A 16,161-nucleotide genomic window follows, 5' to 3' on the forward strand; every position below is an offset into this window, starting at 1 on the left:
TCTCTTCATGCAGAGATACAGTATATACATATATGATATGTGTGTGTGTGTATGATTTATTTTGAGGGACGGGCAGAGAGAGAGGGAGAGAGAGAATCCCAAGCAAGCTCCACACTGTCAGCACAGAGCCCAACGCAGGGCTCCAACTGATGAACCACATGCTCATGACCTGAGCAGAAACTAAGGGCTAAATGATTAACCGAATGAGGCACCCAGGGGCCCCTAGAATATGTTTTTTAAAATAAGAATAAATGAAAAATGCAGTGTCAAATTTAAGAAATCAGCCTATGGAATAGAATGTACAGGAAAATCCTGGTTTTGTGGAAACAACATAAATGTTTTAAGAGAAAAGACTAGGTATAAATCAGAATGATAACAAAGGCTGTCTCTGGGTGGTGGGATTACAAGTAATTTTTGCCTTCCTCTCTACATATATTTATATATTCCATTTTTTAAAACAAAGGACATGTTTTGTTTTTATAATCAGAAAAAAAAACCCATGAATGTTACTGTTTTTAAATATAATGACACAGCAGAAGGGGCATCTTGTCTGAAGTTAAAGAACAGAGGAGGGTCCTGCCTTTTTCCTCCTGGCCGGGGGTCAGCAGGCCGGCGAATCAGTGAATGCCCTCAGAGCCCACCTTTGGCAAGCAGGTTCTCAAAGGCCAATCTCTGTGTCCCAGAAGGCACCTGCCCCAGTAAGGATCGAAGACAAGATATCCTTCCTGAGGTCAGATGAGCACAAAGGACTAACGGTAAGAGAAGACATGCCCATCTCTGCAGTTCCTTTTTAATCAAAGCCCAGGGGGAGATTCCTGGCCATTAAGCAGGATTTTTATTTCTATTGGGATGAAGGTATTTTAAAGTGAATTTTGAAAAGAGGGGATGCACTCCCTATAGCTGCCGATTTTTTTTACGAGTGAATGAAAAACTGCAACTCTAACATCTATGTGATAAATTAAGGTTCCTACCAGCAGATGAAGCAATGGAGGGTTGTTTATAACGTTAATACTCCCGAGGCCTGAAATCACAGCATCAGGGCTGCATATCAACGTCTGGCAGAAACAAATCAGGTGCAAGATAAAATCCAATAAACTACATCTCTCCTCGATCCCCATCAAAAATACCCATCCCACTTGCTTGGAAATACATTCTTCAAGTAGGTTCATTTAAGACAAGACAACTACAGGATCCCAAATGGTGAGCAAAGGGCTGCCTGCCAATTCCAACAAGATGGGGGTCTCCCTGGAGCTGAGGGAGGGTCTTTCACTTCAGGAAGTCCCCATGGAATGAAAGATCATCAAAGCTGTCACCGAAGCCCACCTCTTAGAGAAAATACTGACAATTATTTTACCAAAAATAAAAGCTGTGTCAATGCATTTGACTTCCTGGGGATTTGTGACATGGCAGAAATAGGCTTATACCTAGTCACAAAGTTTGTCCCAGATGTAACTACGACTCTAGCTAACATAAGAGTCTTTTGAGGCCAAAGATGAGAGATGTACTTGACAAGCTGCTGACCCTGAGCCAGGGTAAAAGCAAAGACACAGAAGGGTAACAGAGAACCAGTATTAGCTGCCTACGCAGAGGCGCAGAGGAGGTGATCCCATCAACGTGTCACCCTGAGAAGTCGATGGCTCAGCTCTGGAAGAACAAAAGAAGGGACAGATAAGAGGTGATGAGCAGAGGAGGGAAAGAAGTAAGGCTGAAAGCTCAACTGGGTGGGCAAGAGGGATGGAGGACAAGAATGAAAATTCTAGTTTCTGATTTGCCACTTACTGTGATAGTTATGTAACTACTCCTCACTCAGGCTGCTTCCTCACTTGCCCCACCTTGCTGTGAGAGTAGACATGACAGAAATATCCATGGACTTGAGAGTGGGGATGGGCACAGAGGTGAAAATTGAAATCACCTCTGTTCCCGGGACTCAAAACAGTACCTGGCACACAAGTGGTCATTCAATAAACATTTGTTAGATACATGTTTGCTGGAGGAATAGCAGTCTGAATAAATAAACAGCAAGCATTTCTGCAAGGCTCATCTGATATAAATTAGGCTGGGCCTTCAAAAAGCGGGTGATATGAAAATTCGTTTTGTTTTGTTTGGATAAGAATGAGCGAGGCAGCATGTGGCACCAGCTCTTTACAGTTTTCCCAACCAGGCTGCAAAGAGCTGGGGCCCATGAGGTCATCCCTGCAGGTCAACCAGAAGGCTGCTTTGGAATTAGCTCAGAAGCTGCCTTCACCAGTTCAATGATCCAAGGCCCTCTTTTGACAGTAACTACAACACATGTGGGGCATCTGGGTGGCTCAGTCGGTTAAGTGTCTGATTTCAGCTCAGATCATGGTCTTGTGGTTCATGAGACTGAGCAAGCTCCCTGCTGCCCACACAGACACCACTTCAGATCCCCTGTCACCCTCTCTCTCTTCATCTCCTCTGCTTGCGTTCTCTCTCTCTCAAAAATAAATAAACATTAAAAAAAAAAAGTAAGTAAGTAACTACAACACATGAGAACAAAAGATCTGGCAATGATTTCCAAAATGCGTGCATGAGCCTCCTTCAAACCATGGCCAAGCTGCTCCCTGCAGTGGTGGGGGAGCCCTCCTCCCGCAGTTATGCCCATGGCCACAGGGCTGCCCACCTCGCAAACATCATCTCCCTGAGCTTCTGGATTCTTCTGGGACAAAGCCCTCTCTTCCTTACCACACACAGCAAAGACTTGGCCAACCTTCTCATTGCCTCATTTCCATGTTCTGTTCAGATTTTTACTTTTCCTAATTTCTTTATCAGAGAGGAGGCTTTGCCATCCCAGTGCCTGCCTCCTCTTCACTCATTAGAGCCAGCACCCTAAATACCCGTACAGAGAAGTGAATCACTCAGCAGGTACCAATTTATCCCAAGAAAACCTTTTAAGGGGCTGGGACCACCAAGGGCTCCCTCTTGCTATTCAAATGGTTATTGCTCTCAGCCTAGGAACATGGCTATTGGAGCTTTCACTTGTGTTCTTCTGGAAATGATTCATTTTATAACAACAGAGTCCTTCAGCGAAGGACTGCAATAGCATCTGGGTTGCTAAACACACTGAGTGTTTCATTACGGATAATGGGCCTAATACAATAACATATGTAAGCAACCAGAAAAAAGAAAAGACACAAAGACAGCTGTGAAACAGCACCATGTGCCAGCCCTTCTTCTCCTGCTGCCCTGGGCAGTGCCCACTGGCTGAGCGCCTTGACCTTGCAGCACCCCGGGCGTGCTCTGACCCCTGGCGTGGACCTCAGAGACTATGCACATGTTGAAAGCCTACATGGCTCTGGGGACAGATGTCTGGCACAAGTCCCGGATGTCACGATTCATACATGGAGGGCAGGCAAAACATCTGATCCACTCACCCATATTTAATAATGGTAGCTAATATCTGAATGCCCACTGAATGCCAGGCCCTGCACCAAAATATTTATATATCTTATGTCCTTTAGTTTTGACAATAACCCTATGAGGCAGGCACCAATACTAGCCCCATTTCACAGCTGGAGGAATTGAGGTTCAGTGTCTAAGGTCACAGAGGTATTAAGTGTCCTGGCCAGGCTATGGAGCCTAGTTTGTCTGACACCCAGTGCTGGGCTCCTAACCAATAAGCTAGAGCCTATAACAACATCCCATATACAATGGTTCTCTACAAAACAACCTGTAGGCATCATATATTGACAAAAGCCACTGACCCCAAAAGATCAGGTGGTAAGTCAAATGAGATTATGCCCACCTGTGTATAAAAAATTAACATTCAAGCCCCAACGATTGTGCATAATATTCCTAGGTTGGGTTACAAGCTCTGGTTGCCCAGGTGGTAGCTTCCTGCCAGCTGCCCATGATTAATTTATGATTCCAGGGTTTATTATTGTATCTACCCAGCAAATGTCCCCAGCCATTCCCTAGAACAGGCCATACAGGCTTTCAGCAAGATCAATTTTCCCAGCAGAAGGAAAAACCACAGACTCAGCTCCCTACCCAGATTTTATCTCTTGTTCTGAGAGAAGTAGGGGAAAAAAAAAAACAAAACATTTTAAAGGCAAACAGGAACAGAATTTAGTGTGTGTGTTACTGAGGGTGCTGTTTTTGTTCAGTCCTAGGGAAACCTTTCTGGAATGTGGGAAGCTCTGTGCTCTGTCTTCCTGTTTCTGCTGGTGACTCACAGAACTGATCGAAGAGCAGTAAACCAAACCTGCATCCCATTATATCAGGCTTCTGACACACATCTCTTCTGGCCTTGGGATCCATCTGTGAAATGGGAACAGGAACACCAGCTATCCGTGCAAGAAGGTTTCTATATAGCTCTTGGGTGGTGCCCTTTGTAGGAGTCATTCTTACAATGCCTCTGTAGCAACTGGTACTTCTATTGCTTGGTAAACCCTCAGGTTCATCTCTAGGAGGTTTTGTAAACTCAGTTAAGTAGGCCTGGGATGTAATCCCTGAGTTCCATCAAGGTCAGAGAGAGTGATGTCAAGGACATCACAACCACAGCCAAGCCCACTGAGGGCCTCTGGACAGCCGACGACCTAGGGTGGCATCCCTCGGCAGCACAGGTGGTCTACAATGGGCCTGCAAGCCTGACAGAGGACATGATCAGAAGCCTGAGATATCCAGCATCAGTCACTGATGAAGCCACATGTGATTTTTTTCTTTCCAACCAAATCCTTAAGAACAAGAATGTAGATGATTGCATACTATGCCACAGCCCCCGCCCTCCTAGAGGCTGCCTCAATTACACCAATCCTGTCACTCACTATTCTCAGTACACTCACAGCCTCTTCTAAGGAAAACTGTCTCAACCAAAGACCCAGCTAAAAGGGTACCTCTAGGCACCCATGCTTTGTATGCCATGACTTCCCTTGACCACAGCTAATTGGATCCAGGAGCACATATGACCCAAAGGCAGCAAATCCAAAGACTCTTCAGTGATATACTCAAGAAGTGAACGGGATCAATTGGATTTTCTATTTTAGGAATGCATAACTGAGAAAAATACCAAGTGCATGATGCAGTTTGACCCAGATCTGAGACTTAAAGGAAGCATCAGGACAGGTCTTGAGGGAGCCTGGGGAAGCAGAAGGGTAGAGTAGACCTCAGTTGTGAGGACAAAGGAGCCGTGAGACACAGAAAAGATACAGGGCAGTAGGGGACATACATAGCAAGAGGATACAGCAGGAGAAGTGGAGGTGGAGTCCTGCTGCACAGGTCCCAGGAGCCAAGCATTCCTGGTGCAGCTCCAGTTTCTGGGTCTCCACTAAGCTCAGAGTTTTTAGCATTCTGCAAGATCCTTGCCTCCTTCTCCCCTCATATAACCTCACAGCAAAATCATTCTTCAAGCTTAACTAAGAAAGACCCTGATCTTAGAGCCAGGATGCCCACAAGACCAGCTATGAAGTCCTACACCTGGCAGGGGTGCTAATAGCTCCTCTGAAGTCCCAAGCCCAAGATGCTTGCTTTGCCCCATCAAGGGCTCACCCTTGTCTGGATGCCACAGGCTTCTTACCTGTGTGTCCCCCTCAGCTCTGTCTCTGTCATACACAGTCAACACATAGCCAACACTCACCTCTGACCACACAGACTTCCCCCAGCTCATAGGTCTCCATTCCAGGCATCCCCTAAACACTGCAGATTGGCAAATGACATTGGTAGTGAACAATCACCTATGAAGAAAGACCTGTGGTCTTCCTAAGAAGATTTGGATCTCAAATAGATTGGAGATGTGGAATTTGAAATGAGCGACTATCCAGAATTTTTTTTCTATTGATTTTTTTAACAGAGAGATCGGACACAAAATAACAGGGGTGCTTCTTCCAAGAGTTTTACACATTAGACTTTTATAGTACATATCATCCCACTATATTTTTACATATCCAGAACAACACTTTAGGCAACACGCATGTGCTTTTTAATCCCTTTTTACTCTGTATCATAAATAATGTATTATGTGCTGTAAAAAGATAAATATGTACATTTACATATATGTATATACTTAGGTACCTTTATACTCAGAAATAAAACCAATGTGTTTTGCATAGAATGCCGCAACAACCTTAGTTACCAACAGAGAGGTAGGACTGGATTGAAGAAGCGATACCTAGGAACTGGATCATATTTTCCACAACCTCACAGATCCGCTTCACAGAGCTGTACCTTCTGCTAATCCTATTTTGTACTGGGCATTTTACTTTGATGACGCCTAATCCTACACTTTAAGCACACGCGCACACACACATATATATGTACACACTCACATCATATATATTCTAAACAGGGCAAAACTGTTACTCTCCACAAAGAAACATCATTTATTCATTATTCTACGGCACAGAGGTTACTGCATCCTTTGGTCAGAGAGAACGCTGCTTACTGTGAATGTAAGCAGTGACACCACGAATTCACCTAGACACAGGGGGTGGGGGCAGAGACCCCAGCAGCAGTACCCTCTGTGACTACAGTTTGTCCCTCCCCCATCCACATGGGTGCCACCCATCCAGATGGATGCCATGCTCTACATGGCAGAGAAGCGCCCAGCAGGGCTAGAAGATACACTTGGTGCTGAGTTCTTCCTATAACCTGCTGGTGAGATTGGGTTCTAATGCACCTGTCTCCAGCCACACACCTAGACAGCCAACAAGGATAAGGACATCTAAGTGCTCTATTAGCAAACAATGAATGAGAATGCACTGCTCCTCTTTCAGGGATGAGTGAAAGACTGAAACCCAACAGGAGGCCTGGGGCACAGGAGTGGAGGTGGGTAGAGGGATGTAATCGGCACCTCAAGGGAGTATCATCCTTAAGAGTCACATCTGAAAATGATCTATTTTAGGATTTAGAAGAAAATTTAACAAAATGTATGCTTCTCAATAACACTCAAGAAGTCATGGTTTCTGAAAGAAAGCAGAAATCCACAGAGCAGAAGAATAGATAAAAAGACAAGAGAACAAATTAAAAACACAATAGAAGAGGATGAAGGGACTATGTGAGGATATCATAAGCGGGGTGGCTTAGAAAAGGGGGGATTTTAAGAAGCAGAGAATGAATCTGCACAATTAACACCCACATAGGAGCCAGTGAAGAGCAGAACTGAAATGGTACGGAACTCAATCAGGGAAACGGAAAACAAACTTTAGATGCTTTCCCAAAGCACAGAGAAGAAAGAAAACAGAGGTGGAGGGCAGGCGAGGAATAGCTCATCCACACAGATAATTTCAGAAGGCAAAACAACACAGTTGAGGAAAATTTTCCTTAAGACCCAAGCATAGATTAGAAGTGTTCATCAGGTTCCAGAAGACAAAAATAAGCAATATATGCCTACGCAAAGAAAACATTTGAGTAACAAACAGGAGTACAAGTGGTTCTAGTGTTGCAGCAAGAAAACAAAAGAAGAGGAACACAGATTTTCTGCAAGGAAATAAAATCAGGCCTCCTTCAGGCTTTTATTCTAGAACACAAAATACTGGAAGATGGGATACAGCAATGTCTATATAGTTGTAAGAGAAAATAAGTTAAGAAATACAGCTGGGGGGGGCGCCTGGGTGGCTCAATCGGGTAAGCGGCCGACTTCACCTCAGGTCATGATCTCACGGTCTGTGAGTTCGAGCCCCGCATCGGGCTCTGTGCTGACAGCTCAGAGCCTGGAGCCTGTTTCAGATTCTTTGTCTCCCTCTCTCTGACCCTCCCCCATTCATGCTCTGTCTCTCTCTGTCCCAAAAATAAATAAACGTTAAAAAAAATTAAAAAAAAAAAAGAAATACATCTGGGAAAGTTGTGTTTCATGTACAAAATGATTATACTCTTGGATATGTAACATATCAGACAATATGACACTCACATACCCTTCATTCAAAAGCAGTGTTTGAAAATGTAATATTAATACAATCAACCCCAGAGAAGATTTCTTGAAACTATAAAAGAATCCTCAATAAGCCAGACCACTAAATAAATAATAGATAAATCTAAATAAATGCTATTATGTTGGTTGATAGGCTGAAAAACTGTCAACTTTTTTTGTTTTAAGGAAAGACTCAAAAATTTGTAAAAACTGATTTGGCTCCAAATCCCTAATAATAGTAAGGATTAAAAAGCAGTAGAGGACTGGAGAGAAAAAGTAGAAATGGAAAGGAGGTTAAAAATTCATTAAAATGAATTAATACTCAAATTCAAAAGACATTGTTTCAATGGACTTCAGAATGAGAGGAAGATCGATTTAAAGTGCCTTAAAAAATTTTAAGGTTGCCTGTAGGAGATTTAACAACAGGGAACTTAACTGTTGTGGAGAAAAGGGAACCCCTGTGCACCGTTGGTAGGAACGTAAATGGGTATAGTCACTGTGGAAAACGGTATGGAGCTTCCTTAGAAAATTAAAAATAGAGCTACCTTGTGATCCCACAATTCCATTTCTGGGTATATCTCCAAAGGAATTGAAATCAGGATCTCATAGAGATATCTGTACTTAACTACGTTCATTACAGTGTTATTCACAACAGCCAAGATATGGAAATAACCTAAGTATCCATCAAGGGATAAAGAAGACGTGGCATATGTACCCGATGGAATACTTTTCAGTCATGAGAAAAGGAAATTCTGCCATTTGCAACAACTTGGAGAAATCTTGAGGACATTATGCTAAGTGATCTAAGTCAGACAAAGAAAGGCAAATGCGGTATGATATAACTTATATATGGGATCTTAGCCCAACTCAGAGAAACAGAGTAGAGTGATAGTTATCAGGGACAGGAAATGAGGGTGGGGGGGCGGGGGGAATAGGGAGATGATGATCAAAGGGTACAAACTTCTAGTTAGAAGATTAACAAGTTCGAGTGATCATTAATGTACAACACAGTGATGACAGTTAATATTGTATCATATAACTGAAAGTTGCTAAGAGAGATCTTAAATGTTCTCGTCACACAAAAGAAAAGGCAACTGTATATAATGAGATAGAGGTGTTCGCTAATACTACACTGATAATCATTTCATAATATGTAAATGTATCGAATCAACACATTTAAAGTGTAAAGTAGGAATATGGTGCTTGCTTTATGTGATAAATACTATCTACCTCAAAATAAAAAACAGTATTATTTTTAACCATGACTCACCAAGTAAGGGGCGCTACTTTTACTTTTAGCATTAAGACAAAGATGCTCACAGGGGCGCCTAGGTGGCTCAGTCGGTTGAGCATCCAACTTCGCTCAGGTCACGATCTCACGGTCCGTGAGTTCGAGCCCCGCATCAGGCTCTGTGCTGACAGCTCAGAGCCTGGAGCCTGCTTCAGATTCTGTGTCTCCCTCTCTCTGACCCTCCCCCGTTCATGCTCTGTCTCTCTCTGTCTCAAAAATAAATAAATGTTAAAAAAAATTAAAAAAAAAAAAGACAAAGATGCTCACATATTGTATACCATGACTTTGTTTTCTGTAAAGTCCAGTCATTGCAATTAGACAAGAAAACAAAATGGCAGTCAAAATACATCAGAGGGAGAGAAAAAGAATCCTCTCTTCTGGACAAAATCCACAACTTACAAAATTACTCTTAGAATTTATTAAGGACTCAGTAAGGCAACTGACTAAAACATAAAGTAACAGAAGAGCAGATCAAATGGCAAAAAAAAAAATAAAAATCCGGTTTACGACAGCAAACCCAAAATATAACATGTCTATGAAACATACAAAACACATACGAAGAACATTACAAGTCTATTGAGAAAAATAGGATACTTGACTGAATGGAGGGACCCTATGTCTCTGAATGGAAACATTCAAGATTGTAAAAATGTCAATCTTCTCTCTCCATAACCTCTAACAACACAATTCCAGTAAATGTCTAACAGGGGTTCTTTTCGGAATATAACAAATACTATTCAAACTCATGCAAAAAAACAATTTTCCAGAAAATATTTGGGAAAGGCAGTATGGGGTATTGACTTATCCTACATGAAAATCTGTGGTAGAGCGAGGGGGGCAGTGCGGCGCACAAGGGGGAACAGACAGATCAAAACAAGAGGAGAAAGCCATGAAGAAATGCGTGCAAATGATAAAGGTGCTGTTTCAAAGCAAAGAAGAAAGGATATGTCATTCAATTTATGGTGTTGGGACAACAAGTTAACCACATGGGAGATAATTAAATTAGATCTCTGCCTTACAGCACACATTACATTCTCAACAAACTAAAAAATGTAACAACTGATACCGTAAGAGTATGAGAAGAAAGTATAGATAAATATTTATATCATTCTTGGTTTGGAAAGAACTTTCTAAGCCCACAAGATACTAAAAAGAAAAAAAAATGGAAGAATTTGCCTACATAAGCATGGAAAAAACCTTCTGTATGTTAAGCTTATCACAAAATTAATAGGCCAATGACAAATTGGGGAAACATCTGCAAAATCTATGCTGAAAAGTGAATGTCTTTAATATACTAAATTGTTACTTTACACATCAGTGAGAAAAAGATGAGATACACCAACAGAAAAAAAGTAAAAGGAACAGTCATGCCATGCAGAAATCAATACGAGGGCCCAACAAACAGACAAAAACTTGTTTATCATCACTGATGATCAAAGTAAGGCACATTAATACAGGGAAATACCATTTCAGAATATAACATTAGCAAAGATTTTTTTTTAATTTTTTTTTAACATTATTCATTTTTGAGACAGAGAGAGACACAGCATGAACGGGGGAGGGCCAGAGAGAGGGAGACACAGAATCTGAAACAGGCTCCAGGTTCTGAGCTGTCAGCACAGAGCCCGACGCGGGGCTCGAACTCACGGACCACGAGCTCATGACCTGAGCCGAAGTCGGCCGCTTAACCGACTGAGCCACCCAGGTGCCCCAACATTAGCAAAGATTTTAAGGACTATTAACATCCAGCAAAGGACTAGTGAGGAGAAAATGGCATCATCTTGAATTTCTAGTAGAGATGTGAATCAAAATAACCTTTCAAAATGGCAGCTTGACACTACGTCTCTAAAGATCTAAAACTCTGGATACGTTCTCCAAATCCCAACAATTTCCCTACTCAAACTTGATGTTAAGAAAGGGATTAGGAGTATGTATTTGAGGCCATGAGTACAAACGTACGAAAAGCTTGTTACTTTTATGTGTGTGTAAGGAAAAAAACCTAGATGGGACATACGTGCAAATAGTAATGCTGTTTAATGCCTGCATGGTAGTTGAAAGATATTTTTTGTGCATTTTGTTGTGTTTTCAAAATTGACTAAAATACACATATGTCAGTCTGGAAACTGAAAACAAATGAAAAAGCTCTCTCAAAACCTCAATACCAAGGCTATTACTCCCTGGCCACTACAGCACGGAACAAAATTAACAATAATCTTTGTATGTGGTTAGTCCTCGTAGTCTTTCATCACGCCGGCCAGAGAATAAAGACTATAGTCGGCACCACGTTACAGATCAAAGTGCCGAGACCCAGAAAGAAGAAAAAACTTTTGAGAAACCAAGTTCTGGGTTCCAGGGCTTACTTGTCCCATGGGTACCAGGGTCCTCCAAGCAAAGATGGGGTGTCCCTGTCACCTCTAACTCCTCGTGGTGTTCTATCGCTTGTCCTGTCAATGTTCTTTACAGCACTTTCTAAAAAGTGTTTCCCTTCTATGAGCCAGGACATGCCCACTGCTCCCTGCACACACGATGACTAAGGGGCCAGGGACAGCTGCCCACAGAGCTGGGTGCCACATGGATGTGCAAGCCCTGAGTGAGGGGCCCATGCCCCGTCTGTTCCTACTCCAGCACCCAGCACTTGGCACACGCAAGGTGCTTCCCTGGCCTCAAAAAGTGTGTGCTGGGCAGTGCCACCACCACCAAGGGGCATGTTTCTTGCAGTCTGCTCTCCCCAAAGCGGCAATGCCAAGGAGAGCTCCGACAGCCACCAGCCATTCTGAGACGGCGGATGCATGCCTTTCAGAGAAGGGCAATAGCGGTAACAATGTTGCCTGTGCCCCTCCGGCGTTTTTCCTGCATTAACTGGCTGTACTTTTCCAACCAGATATTACCCCTCCTTCCGCAGCAAGTTGCCTTTCATAGAGAATTTTGTTGTTTAGCAAGAATCATTTCTGTTCTAACAGGCGCAGTCGGGAACAAGAATTCAAAATAAGTCATCTTTAAGATCTTCTAATCAGAAGGAGAGGGCACCAGGCCTTCGACCCCATAAGTCACATGCAACCATTCTGGGTCTAATTACAATACTCAAGCAGGAGATGTAGGTGTTAGCCCCAGCAAGGAGAGCTACAGATGATTGAGAGTAAATTTTGTATAGGAAAAAATTACATGAAATTACTTGTGATAAACAAGCAGCTAAATTAGACTGTGGGCACCACTGTGTTAAAAAAGTAGCAATATAAAACAGATGCACATGAAAAGAACCTGAAAGGAAATAAACCAAAGTGGCAACAGGGAATAGGTTTCCAGATTTCTTTTCTCAATTTTTCTTCTCCTCTTTCTCTTACTCTTTTCCTTTTCCTCTTCCCTCTTCCTCACTCTCTCCTTCCTTCTTCTTTTTTTCCCTTTACAATGTGGTTGAATTACTTAGGTACATAAAAACAAAACAAAACAAAACAAAACAAAACAAAACAAAACAAAACAAAACAAAACAAAACCAGGGGTTGAAGGGGGAAGAGAGCAGAAAGGGAGATGGGCTGAGAATATCTCAGAGAATGTAACCAGACACCAAAACAAAGAATCCTGAGCAGTGGTGAGGGACCTGTGCCTGCTTCTGTCCCTGCAATCCTGCACAACTTTGTGTGGCCTCAGGGAAGCAATTCCAGTCATCTATGACACACTGAGTGCGGACTACACACTGCAGGGTGTTGGAGAGCACTCCAGAGCAACCTCAGGGCTGCCCCTTGAGATGTTCCATGTTGGGGGCAGAGGTGGGGATGGGCATATGCCAAGGCACCAAGTGACAGGCAGAGCTTCCACAGGGCACAAGCCACTCTCAGGAGGAACACAGTACTCCCAGAGGAGAAAACAGCATATTCCATATTCAGCAAACAGCCCTGCATACCTACTGTGCGTCCCACATGGTGCCAAGTGCTTAAACTGGGGAGCTGCTTGGTTCCTGCTGTTAGAAAGTGTAGGGCTGAGCTCAGGCACTGGTAGGAAGGAGTGGAGGGTGGAAAGTATTCAATGAAGGGAGTTTTATAAACAGTGTTGTTTTTCAAAATTAAACCATTGGGGCTACACCAAAACAAAAAGCTTCTGTAGAGCAAAGGAAACCATCAACAAATGAAAAGGCGACCTAGTGAATGGGAGAAGATACTAGCAAATGATATATCTGAAAAGGGGTCACCATCCAAAATATACAAAGAACTCATACAACTCAACACACACTAAAAACAATCCGATTAAAAAATAGGGAGAGGACTTGAATAGACATTTTTCCAGAGGACATCCAGATAGCCAACATACACACCAAAAGATGCTCAACATCACTTATCATCAGGGAAGTGCAAATCAAAACCATAAGAGATACCATCTCATACCAGTTCGGATGGCATCCAAAAGACAAGACACAACAAGTGTTGACGAGGATGTGGGGAAAATGGAGCCCTTGTATACTGTTGGTGGGAATGTAAATTGGTATAATCACTGTGGAAAACAGTATGGAGTTTCCCCCCAAAATTAAAAATAGAAATATCACATGATCCAGTAATTCTACATTGGGTATTTACCCAAAGAATACAAAAACGCTAATTCGGAAAGATACATACACCCATCCCTGTGTTTACAGCAACATTATTTACAATAGCCAAGATATGGAAGCAACCCAGCATCCATCCATCCATCGATGATATATGTATCTATATATTTATATATTAATATTTGTATATTTATATACTTATACACGTATATATTTAGATTTGTACATAACATTTTATATATATATATATATATATATATATGATAGAATATTACTCAGCCATTAAAAAGAATGGTTTTGCCGTGTGCAACAACATGGATGGATATAGAGGGTATTATGCTACATGAAAACAGAGAAAGATAAATGCCATATGATTTTACTTATATGTGGAATATAAAAAAAGAAAACAAAACAAAAAAACCCAAACAGACTCTTAAATATAGAGAATAAGCTGGTGTTTGCCCGAGGGGAGAAGGGTCAAAGCAGGGGTGAGATAGATGAAGGAGATTAAGAGGTACAAACTTCCACTGATGAAATAAAAAAAGTCATGGTGTTGAGAAGTATAGCATAGGGAATGTAGTCAGTAATGGTGTAACAATAATGTGGTATGGTTTCAGGTGGCAACTACACTTATCACGGTGAGCAAAGAATAATGCATAAAATTGTCGAATCAATAGGTTGTATACCTGAAACTAACATAACACTATGCAAATTATACTTAACAATGAATGAAAAGCAGGGTTGTTCTCATGTCAAGTCTTACGTGTGTATATTATATATGTATATCTTTATTATATATAACACACAATTACACACCATTTTGGAAAACAAAGAGCTAGGCACTGGAGGATGAGACACGGGCAAGACAAGTTCCAACGGGATGAAGGGGTGAAGGTGTTTCTGCAGCATCTAGAAGAACGGACAGGGACCAAAGAAGACTGTTCTACCAGAGTACTAGGTAAACACTGAGCACAGGGCAGGGAAAGACAAGAGGGGTTCAACGTCGAATTCTGCTCCTTACTGTGACCAAGTGGATCATTTAAGGTTTGTGGAGCTTGTTTCTTCCTCTGAGAATGATATAGTAGGAACTAAGTGCCCTCTTCCCCCCTTTCCCCCCATCAATCATCCTGAACCTGCTTTAGAGTAACCATCCAGCTCTAGTCCTTGGGCTGTGTTGACCTCATCCTCAGCACCAGTGGGAAAACATGGTCTCCACTTGAACTGAGGTGTGATCTTTCCTTTTCTCCCATAAGAGGTGTTCAAGGATGGGCCCAAGACCCAAGGTGGCCCAGGGAGAGGTCCTCCCAGCAGGGAAGGGGCCATCTCTTGCTTCCCCACTAAGCTCTGAATGCAGTCACATCTGTATCCAGTTGTCACTGGCCTTTCCACTTACACATCCCTTTCGCCTTGCTTAAGACAATTTCGCCTGTATTTCTGTTGCTTGCAACTGTAAATCCTAATCGATGTGGAATTGCAAGCTCTGCGAGGTAGGAACTCTGTACCACTTGCCATCCTCTCCTCAGCACCCATAAGAATGTCTGGCATCTAGCTGGCTCTCAAAAGCCTGTGGAATCCCTGGATGGATGATGCAAGTGGAGACAACAGTAGCTCCTTTGTAAATCTGCTCTTTTTAAGAGAAAAATGATTCTCAATAAACATCATTTCCTTTTCCATTTTGTTGCCCATTATCCCATAAACTCTCTCTAAATTAACTCCCTGAGAGAGACCCTATTAACTCTTTATGGCCATTAATTCTTAGTGAGAATTTTTATTAAATTCCCGTTCATGGAGAGGCAGAGTGGACAACCACCCACTGCACCCACTGTTAAGTTTTAAGCAAGAAAATCACTAGCTGTTTTGGCCACAAAGAGGCTTCACAGGTCATCTGGTTTAATCTCTTGCCTCCACGTCGATGGATTTATAAACTGCAGGGTTGTCCCAAGAGCACAGTGATGCAAGTGAGGACAGATGCCAGGAGGCCCAGTTAGATGATGTAAATAAAGCTCCGTTTGGGACAAAGATGTGAAAATTTCAGGAGACACTGCAGAAAGCGAGATAGGCATACAAGTCCAGGTCCCTAGAGGTCCCCACAGGGACATACACTGGTAGAGGAAATTATTCATGAGCAACGACAGAGGCCCAGGTCTACTTGCACAGTAACCACCAGAAACACATAGCTGTCAGGGCAGGGCCACCGCTAGTGCAATTCTCCTGCTCATCCAAGTCAGCATTTAATCACACTAAAAATCTAAATGATTACTTCTCTGCCTCCTCCACCTTTCTTCTGCTGAACTTGAGCCCATGACTCCTATTAAATTCTCCAAGAAAATGTTAAACAGCTGGTCAGCATTCTTCCCTGAACCACCCTGGAAGACAATAAATTACCTATTTGTCATAATCTCTTGGGCATTGGGATTTAAAAAATAAAAAACACAGCTCTTATCTCTTTCCTTCATAGCATCATTTTCTGTCCCT

General features: G+C 42.4%; 1 protein-coding gene across 4 annotated transcripts in view; it reads right to left on the reverse strand.

Moving 5' to 3' along the window:
- FSTL4 (follistatin like 4) overlaps positions 1 to 16,161 on the reverse strand; it is a 725,054-nt gene that overhangs the window by 319,265 nt on the left and 389,628 nt on the right. The gene's annotated exons all lie outside the window — the stretch shown is intronic.

The sequence above is a fragment of the Felis catus genome, chromosome A1, assembly GCF_018350175.1.
Source record: "Felis catus isolate Fca126 chromosome A1, F.catus_Fca126_mat1.0, whole genome shotgun sequence".
Lineage (NCBI taxonomy): Eukaryota > Metazoa > Chordata > Mammalia > Carnivora > Felidae > Felis > Felis catus.